Source organism: Dermacentor silvarum, chromosome 1 (assembly GCF_013339745.2).
Source record: "Dermacentor silvarum isolate Dsil-2018 chromosome 1, BIME_Dsil_1.4, whole genome shotgun sequence".
In the NCBI taxonomy this organism is placed as follows: Eukaryota; Metazoa; Arthropoda; class Arachnida; order Ixodida; family Ixodidae; genus Dermacentor; species Dermacentor silvarum.
Genome location: NC_051154.1, coordinates 78352346 through 78362400, shown reverse-complemented (window position 1 = coordinate 78362400; position 10055 = coordinate 78352346). Strand labels below are relative to the sequence as shown.

Genomic DNA, 10055 nt, shown 5'->3' with positions numbered 1-10055 from the left:
TGCAGCAACTTCAACAGTGCTTTAGTCCGCATTCACAGTGTTTTTCTGCTGGCTGCCAGAGATTGTCATCTTCCCAGCTACTACTGCTTTTGTTCTGCAATGAAACATCTGCATCCTGAGACAGTATAGTTTCCATTTACTATGGTTACGTAAAAAGTCATTCTTTGCAGCTTCCTTGCTGTTTCAGTTGACAGCATACGATTTGTACCTGCAAATGCTTACGCATATTCTGTGCTGCTATGCACACACATAGTGGCACTGGTCACTCATGTCAGCCACTTAATGAGATCAACACTTTGTGTAAAATCCCAAAGATGAAGACAACTGGCAGCTGTAGTTTGTAACGATCCCACTTCATTTTTCATTCGTTTTCTAATCCCTCGTGCCGACCATCCAACACAAAAACCTCTTAAAAATGTCTCTAAACAGATACAAACATCTGTAGGCATCTTGGTCTAAGCAAAGACGGCGAATAGACGTTCCAAATATAACCTAGTACCCGAGATATACTAGTGTAGATTCTATCTGCGGTAGCCCATTACTGTTATGGGTAGCCATTCATGGCATTAATGCCACTACAGCGACGTTCGAGCCAATGGTGAAAGGCACAAACAATGAAACATAAAATTTATAGTTTCTAAATGTGGTCCCAGGCACAGGATAGAGGACGTTAACATACTGACACATTTGACTTTTGCTTTGCAACAAAGCAAAGCACACGTCCAAGGAAAGACGCACAGCTTTGAAAGCTTAGAAAACAAAAAACAAAAACAGACATCTGTGCCATACACTTTAGTGAACACTAACAAAAAGCTGATAATTTTATTACAAATACAGAACACTCGACGGCTATATACACTCAGCCAAACTTGTCACAGATGCCCGATGCACTCTTGTAACTCTTTGATGTCTGCGTTGACGCCGTCTGCTGCTTTGCTCAAAAGCTCCTGCTGCTTCTGCAAACAGAAACACCGGGGCAGTGAGAAAACAAATGGGACTTTGCTAACCACATCCACATACTGTTGGGCGCATCTTGTGCTTCACAAGAAAAGTGTCTTTTGGGCCATTAATTTGGTGAAGCATATTTGGAAATGGTTGAAGCATTGAAGATAGATTGAAGGTTGAAGATAGGTTGAAGCCTATCTTCTTCCATGTAGTCCCGTGTTTTGTGCTTCAACCATATACACATAAGTGTTAGATGATTCTGAAGACAAAAAGCAATATTCTAAACATTGTATGCATCTCCGTCTGCGTGTAATCGCTCCGCTGCAAAAATGCATCCTTTGAACTGGAACCAACCAGCCCAGCTTATCTACACGACATTATAAATGACTCTCAGTCATAGCTTCTTGAAGTCAAAGCCTTCCCAAGTCAAGTCCCCACTGGTGGCCTTCTGGAGTCACTTACAGTTGACAATGTCACACACAAGCAAAGCCATGGACCCGCATTCTCTGAAAGAGCAAATGATGAGCATATAACTACAATCACGAACGCTTCTGCATGCTCAAACACAGGGAGTGGTTCTATTTTGTTAGCAAGGCAAACTGTTATGCTCAATCTCATTAATTCCGTGTAATGCAGTGAAAACTCTGGCTTGCGTGTGCCTGCCAATCAACATGCCTGCTAACCTGCGAACTTTAAAATTCATAAAAGTCCAGCGGACATGACTGAAAGGGGAGGAGGGGATGGCACATTTTTAAAAAATGTTTGACCTCAACAAACACCTTATGTAAGCAAAATATAGATTTTATTGATGATTTAGTTTTAGACGCAATAAAGCAAGCAGCGGCAAACTTGAAACAGCAGAGACTGACAAGAAACACATTGTTTTTAGATGACAGTGACTTTTGCAGTGAATAAGCTGTTGCCGATTTTCACCTGCTTCAGGAACTTGGCTTAATAAACTTGAACGAAGCAAGTGCCCCTCTGGTATGTGAGTGCGCTGCCACAAAAGGGCAGCGCAGGTACCATCGCAATTTCTTTCTTATGCGCGCCTTTTTGCCATATTGTGCCGCCCCATCCTTCAGTATGTCTAAAATTATTTCGTGAACAGAATCAATTTTTCATAGAACTTGATGGAACATTCGTAAAATCACAGAATGAGTTGAAATTCGTGAACTAAAAAAAATTCAGGCGAGCTGGCGGGCATGAATCAATTGACAGCTGCATGTTCCAGAGAAGGCAAGTGGGCTTCACAAGTGTGTGCTACTAACCCTGTCGAGTGCTGCGCACATGCCAAGGAAACACCTAGCAATCAGAAGCGATCAATACATTGATACATCCTAAAAGCCCCCCAATTGTAGCTGCGCCATAAAATTAATATGCACCAAGCACCATACTGAAACGAGTTACAGGATAGATGTCTGTGCATTTGCTGCAGCGCTAGTATGTTGGCATGCGTCAAGGCACTCTTCTTTCATTGTTTTTGACAGTAATGCTTTTTTTTGGCACTAGATAAATTGCTGAACACAGAGTGAGACAGAAACCTTTATTTAAAAAGAAAAGTAAATAAATAGATGCCCCTGTGATGCTTCCAGTTAAGTATATTGTAATATACTTGTGCCACACATGCAGAGTTGATGCCGCTATTGTCTAGGACCTAAGTTTGTTAATGCCATTGTGTCCGAAGTTGCTGCTACATGCAAGAAAGCGCGCCAAGTCATACTCGCCCCATTTCACAGACACAACGTTAATGAGCGGCAAAGGATACAAGTTGATGTGAGCATGAACGAGCGCCGGCGAGTTTGAGTGTGCACATGTATGTAGAGCAGCGAGTGCAAGTTTACGCGAGTATCAATGAAAGTCAGTGATGTTGAGTTCGAGTAGACGTCGGCACGAACGTGAGCGACTGTCAGCGAGTGAGAGCGTACACGAGCATGTACACGGTGTGCAAATCTGAAAGGGAAATACCGAGTTTATGTTAAAAGCCGTCCATTATCCTTGTGTCCTGCTTGCGATGAGGAAATGTTGCGTGAGCGGGATTCAACAAGAGAACAAGAAATGCAATTCTTTAATTCTGCCGCTACTTGATCTAAATAGCACTAAAGATGAAGAAAATGTGCACTCACGAGAGAAAGTTAATTTGCGCCTGCAGGGAATGACATTTTCAGAATGCTTCGATTCCATCAGCATCATGCAGAGGGCGATCACCAGGCAGGCTACGGAGAAGCCCCTCCCGGTTTTCATTTCTGATTGGCTGATACGACCCATATCCTTCGCTACACTGCATGTAGTTGGGGAGACGGACTACAGGATTAGGGCTACCATGACCATTTGTGCAGTAGGCTAATGATTAATTAATTAGGTAGGTTAATTCACCCCTTGCTTTGTTTTCATGTTGCAAACTTTTGCATCTAGAGGGCAATTTGTTGTTAGAAGCAATTGACTTGCAAAGTCATAAAGCCGTTTGAAGTCAGAAGGACAAAGTAGGGGGGACGTGGCTTTCGATACCAACTTTCTTATTTATGTGTGGATTTTTATGAAAATTGGCAGACTTATCTGCAATGTTTTTGTGATACTACAGTATAAATTTCATAAAGATATCTTTAGAACTTTTTTATGTACAATATTTTTCTCCTTCTGGCCTTGTTCCAAGCCTGAATCGCTTATAAATATGATAGAACACTTGTGCAAAGCACTGTGCATTCTAAGATGAATGGTTGAGGTCGTGACAGTCTTAGATTTTTTTATTTGCAATGTAATTTTTTTTAGTTCTCATTTTTTAAGAGGTGACTGTACCACAGGCCTTTAGGCTGTGGGCAAATAGCCGAATCATTAATAGTAGTAAAGTCAAACTGGAAAAGCAAGAGTGTCATGCCCTGGACAGTACATCCAGGAATACAGGGAAAAAAACGGAACTGAAATAGACCTAGTGGTCACGAAGAAATCAGTGGTACAAGCAAAGCAGGAAGCAAGAAAAGTCATTTTGAGAAAAAGGCTTTCAAAGTTGTACCTTAGATTTTACATTATCAAAAGGCACCGGGGTTGTAGTCTTTTGTGTCCTTTTCAGTGCGCGGCTTCTTGAGTGCCCTGCCTTTGGTTTGATGTGCCTTGCTTGACTTTTTTTTCTGCAAGACATCCTTTTCCACTGCTCTGCGAAGAGCATGTTGTCCCGGTTGCAGTCCAAGTGTTGCACAATACTCAGCATACGCACGGCGGGCCCCAGCAGTGTATTTGCAGACTGCCTCATGGACAGCTGTCTCTGTCGCAACCAATGATGCATTTTTATCTTTTGGCAGCAGCGACCATATGACCGAATGAAGGCTTTCGGCAGCGTTTTGGGTTTTTTTCCCTAGGCAACGGCTGAGGAGCTGCATGTCAGAAAGGCGTTGGTACACGGGCAGCAATGCTTCGGCAACATGCTTTCCAAGCCGGTACTTGTGAGGAGGTGGAGGCTTCTTCTCTGCTTCTGCAGCCTGATGTTGGCACCAACTTTGGGGCCCCTGCGGGCAAAGGTCATGATGGGGGTCTTGATCGGTAGATGTTATATGATAATATGTTGCCATCACGGCTTTTTGCATGTCTTGAACATTGTCGTTGTCACGCAGGGCCATTCCATAGTAATTTGTAAGTTTCTTTATTAAATCTTGAGTGAGGCCACCTTTCCCTCCAAGAGGTTGCCCTTTCTTGCCTTTTGTGACCAGAGCACGCAGAGCCGTCCCCATCCTTTTCTTAACGTGATTAATGCAGTCCTCCTTTGTAAATGGAATAAATCCATAGGTCTGGTCCCAACAGAGTGCTACAAAGGTTCTACTGTCACCATCACAAACAATGTTTGTATATCGCAAACCATGTTTGCTAAGGGACCCCCTGAATAGAGTCAATGCTGCTTCAACCTCCATTCTGCCAGAGTTCACATCTGTGTTTTTTTTTGGCAGACGTGTGATGCTTTCCAATCATCATAGCCTTCATCCCCTTCTTTGGGGCCAAGCGTGCAACCATAGCATCGGTTTGATAGGACCACGCAGTCGAGCACCAGTCCTGTGAAAAATTCTATTACTTCTAGCTCAACTGAAAGTCCTGGTTGGGAGCACTGCTGGCACTTAGATTTGCCGAGAAGCGCGTTCAGGGCAGTCATCTGAACGATGAGAAACTCCTCCGCTTGTTCCGTACCGGCAAGCACCTCGCCTTCACCCGTCAGTTCCATTTTCCGCGCGGTCGCCGACACCGAACTTAGTTTTGCTTGCACTTTCGCGGCGACCTCCCGGGATGCTTCGGCCGATACAAAACGCGGCTCCAGGTGTGCCAGAATGGTGCCGCCCCTACTTGTAGACGGCGTAGCAACATCGTGCGAAGTGCCGAGACGAGAATCGAACACATCCGAGGCGCGATCGCTGGATGCATCTGACGATGTGGAATGCGGCGCGACAAGCTCAACGGTGCCACTGCTGCTCGCACGAGATGTTTCGCCCGCGTATGAAGTGCCAGAGAGCGACTCCTCAACATCGTCGACACAAGTAGGCATTCCGGCCGCGTGTGAAGTGCTCGGCGGCGGCTCCTGAACGGCATCATCGGCATGCGTACGCCTCGTGCTCGCATGTGGAGTCCTCGTCTGCGCGTCTGCGACTTCTGGGCTATGCTGCTCAGTACGGCCACACGACCCTGAAGCAGTCTTTTTCACCGTCGGCGATTTTCGCTTACGAGTGCCGTAAGCACGAGCCGTCTTGTACTTCAGCGGTCGCCGACCCATGGTGACCAGTAAACTTCCCGCAAGCGCTGATGAACGCGTCGAGCCGATTTGTCCACCAGAGTAGCGTATCACATCACAAACCAGCTTCCGAAACTAATCTCCTCACGCACTGACAGCGAGCCGATATGTACAGAGGCGCGTATCACAACACAAGTCAGCTACGTTCCGCAAGTACTGGCGATCCTGGCGAGCCGAGATGCGAGGAGGCGCTTATCAATTGTGGAGTCCGCTTCCGAAACTACGCTCCGTACGTGCTCACGAACAATGCGAGGCGAATGTCCCTCTGTCACACGGGCATATGTGGAAAGCCTTCCAGTCAACGGCCTTCGAAACGCCACAACTCAAAGGAGTTGTCGCGCTGCTACACGGCACATTTGAAAGGCCCTTGAGTGGTTCAAGCGTTTCTCGCAAAATTGTGTGGCGCTGCGGATCTTTATTTTCGTTTTCATGTCACCAAAAGTTAAACAACATTAAAACCACTTAAAAGCACTATAATTTCTTTTATGTTTGTTTATACGGCGAAATGGCGGCGATATGACGGCAGCCGGCAGCACATGGAGTAGAGAGAGAGGGTACTAGACAACATCATTGACAACATGGAGAAAGGCATAGCCTCCTCTATACTTAAAAGTTATAGAGGAGGCTATGAGAAAGGAATGAACACAAACACGTCGCTGTTGTCGAGAGTATGTACAGTTTGCACATGTCAAGTGGAAAAATACTTTATTGAATAATTAATAACACTCATATATAGTGTTTTTAGAGCATTTTGGTTCGATTTGTTCTTTCTAACCATGAGTACGAGCACACTGTGAACGAGAGGGCATGTTCGCGCTGTTTCCGCTTCTGTAGCTCAAAGGCCATCGAGATTTCGAGTTGTGGAGTGCTCCGTTGACTCGACAGACTATTGACTCGACGGCCTTCGAAACCGCTCGTGAAGCAGTTCGAACTTGACCTTTGAGTCAACTGACTATCGGTTGGAAGGCCTTCGAAACGCCCGTGTGACACGGGTATCATCACACACAGACGTGCGAGTCACGGGCGATATCAGATGTAAGCTTCTGAAACTACACACCGCACGTACAGACGAACATCGCGCGCCGAGAAGCGCGGCCTGCGCGCGGCGACGCGGTAGCAGAAGACGCGCACCGCCAACGAGACCAATGGCGAAGCTCCAATTGGCCACGTGACGGGCGTGGCCAATCGGAGGTCTCGGAACGGCCTTGAAACATTTGCTTTTTGTGCGCTTGCTTCTGAATGGAGAAGGTGGCTGGCGCGGCAAATTTAAAGACGGAGAAATGCGCTTTCCAACAAGGGCAAAATGGCGGCGCTCGGTTGCGCCGTTGCGGAGATATCGTGGCTTGAAAAACGCCGTTTTTTTCGCGATTTCCGCGGAATTTTTTCGCCACGTTGGCTGCTACAAAAATTTTTTGAGCACTTCTACGCGGTTTTCAGCGTTCATATTTAGGAATCAGATAAAGAAAGAGTTATAGAAACGGAATATGTGCTTTTCAAAAAATCGATTTTTTGGTCATTTTTCGCGATACGAAAGCCGCGTCCCCCCTAGCAAATCCATGTACTGTACCCATCGTTTCTATGCTGGCTGAATAATCACACTTGCAGCTTTCCGTAGACCCTAGTTCTCGGGTTCCCTCTAGTAATGTTTTGTAGTAAACTTCGTGGGGTGTGCAACCACGATCAAGCAGCTCTCGGAGCATCACATAGAAGAAGAAGAAGAAGAAGAAAAAAATATTTATTCAAGCATAATGTACTACAAAATGGTTGACAGTATCATCTGGATCCTTAGCCTATGTGGCTAGTTTTGGATCCATACCATAAACGTCAGCATAAATTGCAATCCAACGCAAAAAGCAAAAGTAGGTAATCCTATATACACGCTTTGAAGTGATGTTTTAATGATGGAATAGCATTTGGAAGTTTTCTTATTAAGCTGGGTATTTCATTCCATATTTTTGCACCGACAAATGATAGGGAACGTTGACCGTATACATTATGAGATTTCGGCAAGTTGAATTTATTATGCTCAGCTTGTCTTGTGTCCCTTGTAGGCCTGATAAATATTGCTGAGAGATCTGGCTTGTTCATGGTTAGTATTCTGTGTATTAGTATAGCTGTGTTATAGTCCCGAGCTTGGATGAGTGGCATAATATTTAACTGTGCAAAAAGTTGTGCAGAGGGCGCGTCCTTAGTGGCCGATGCCATTATTCTCACCGCACGTTTCTGAATTTTGATTAAATGATCAATGTACGAGGCGTAGGTGAAACCCCAGGATTCTATGCAGTATGTTAAATGGCAGTGAAAAATGCTGAAATAAATGAGCCGTAATGTTTGGGGGTGGAAGTGTTTCCACGCCTTTAATATAGTATAACAGCCAAAAACAATTTTTTTAGTAACTTGTTCAATACGTGGAGCCCAGTGCAGCGACGAGTCTAGAGTTATTCCTAGATATTTATAACTTCTAATTTGTTGAATTTGTGTGTTTCCGACGTACAAGTTGCACTTAGTAAGAATAGTTTTTCGGTTAGAAGCAAATACTACATACTTGGTCTTTTTGGAGTTTAAAATAAGTTTGTTAGTTTCAAACCATGCTAAAGTATTCTGCAGCTCACTTTGAGCAATTTCTTCTGCTTCCTGTAGTGACTGTCGTGGAATTATTAGAGCTGTATCATCCGCGTATAAGATAAAATTAGAAAATCTGAGTGATCTAGGATAATCATTTATGAAGAGAGAAAAGAGTATTGGACCCAGTACCGACCCTTGCGGAACGCCCGTTTTTACTGTCTTTAGTGAAGATTCTTTGCCTCTAACTACTACGTATTGCTTACGATTTGTTAAATAGCTGCAAAAAAAGCCAAGTACTTGTCCTCTAAAACCATAATGTTCTAATTTTCGTAGTAGTATACTGTAATCTACCGAGTCAAACGCTTTTCTAATATCCAAGAACATGCCAAGTGCGAAGTAGTTCTTGTTAAGTGCTTGGTTTATTATTTCTGTTAGTGAGCTTACGGCAGTTGTAACAGAGTAACCGGTTCGAAAACCGTGTTGTGCGTTTGAAAGTATGCGGTATTTTTCAAGATAGCTTGTGACGCGCTTTGCGATCAGTTTTTCGAAGAGCGTGTTAATACATGATAAAATAGTTATTGGACGATAATTCGCTAAATAATTTGGATTATCTGCTTTGTATATTGCTACCACTCTTCCGATCTTGAGCTGGTCAGGATATGTACCCGATAGTACGGATTCATTGAACAAGTTTGCAAGCACTGGACCCAAGATGTCAATGTTGTTTTTGAGTAAGCTTACAGGCAGATTATCGTGACCTGTGGCCTTATTTGATGGCATAATCTTGACAGTATCTAGACATAATCTTGACAGAGCATAGAGAGCGTCGACTCACTTGGCCGACTTCCTATTGGCTACTATGTCATGGCCTTCTCCCAGCCGACTCTGGGCCTTTACTGCTGAGCTGGTCAGTTTGAGTGTGGACGCATCCATCATGCCCCGAAACTTTTCTGAAACCGAAACAAAGTGGTGTTTCAGAGAAAATGCTTGGGCCTGTCCTGTCACTGGAATAAATAGAAAGTTAAACGGAGCTATACTAGTAAATTACCCTTTAAGAGGACTAATAAAGCCACTCTTAAAACGCGAGAGGATGCTTGATAATCCAGAAAAAAAAAAAAAAAAAAAACGAGAGACAGGTGGCGACACCCCATTGAAGTTCACCCACTAGCTCGTCGTGTCGTCGTAAATGTTGACAGTGTCTGCTCGTGTCGTTTATTTGTCATCGGGAAAGGCAGACAATGCTGCATTCTGAAATAGCCAGAGAATGAACTCGGCAAGTTTCAAGTCCCTTTTAAATCATCACAATAGCCCAGTTACAAGAAAATGCTTTGAAATTCATGACGTCACATGGATGTACTAGCACTGAGGTTTTGGCATGAAGTTCAAATAAGTTTTGCCTTCACTTACTCCAGTGTTCAACATATTATCACGAAATGAACAAAAGTAGAGTTTCGAAAGAAAACTTTATCAGACTAAACTGACCTAGCATTTCTCTTAAAGAGCCCCTCATCAGGTTTGGACATTGCAGACAGACTAGCACGGTGCGTAGATCATGCGCTGACAATCCGGTCCGCATAGTATTAAAGCAATGCACGGCACAAAACAGCTGAAATTTCAAACAAGAGTCAGTACGCCCTCTTCCGGCCTGCTTTCAGTCAGAGTTTCAAAGTCTCTAGAGATAAATGCCTCCACGCAAGGTGCTATGACTGCAACACCACTGACCATGGCACATGACTATGGAAACTTGTTCTATTCAGAACGCTCAATACCGCAACTCCTGGTG

General features: G+C 44.3%; 1 long non-coding RNA gene across 1 annotated transcript; it reads right to left on the bottom strand.

The window, feature by feature from the left end:
* Nucleotides 1–618: 618 nt before the first annotated feature.
* Nucleotides 619–9233, bottom strand: LOC125946619 (uncharacterized). The gene is made up of 3 exons (XR_007467716.1): nucleotides 9108–9233; nucleotides 1334–1451; nucleotides 619–944 (listed from the first exon to the last, which is right to left on the bottom strand). It is a non-coding gene; the product is annotated as an uncharacterized LOC125946619 (long non-coding RNA).
* Nucleotides 9234–10055: the final 822 nt, after the last annotated feature.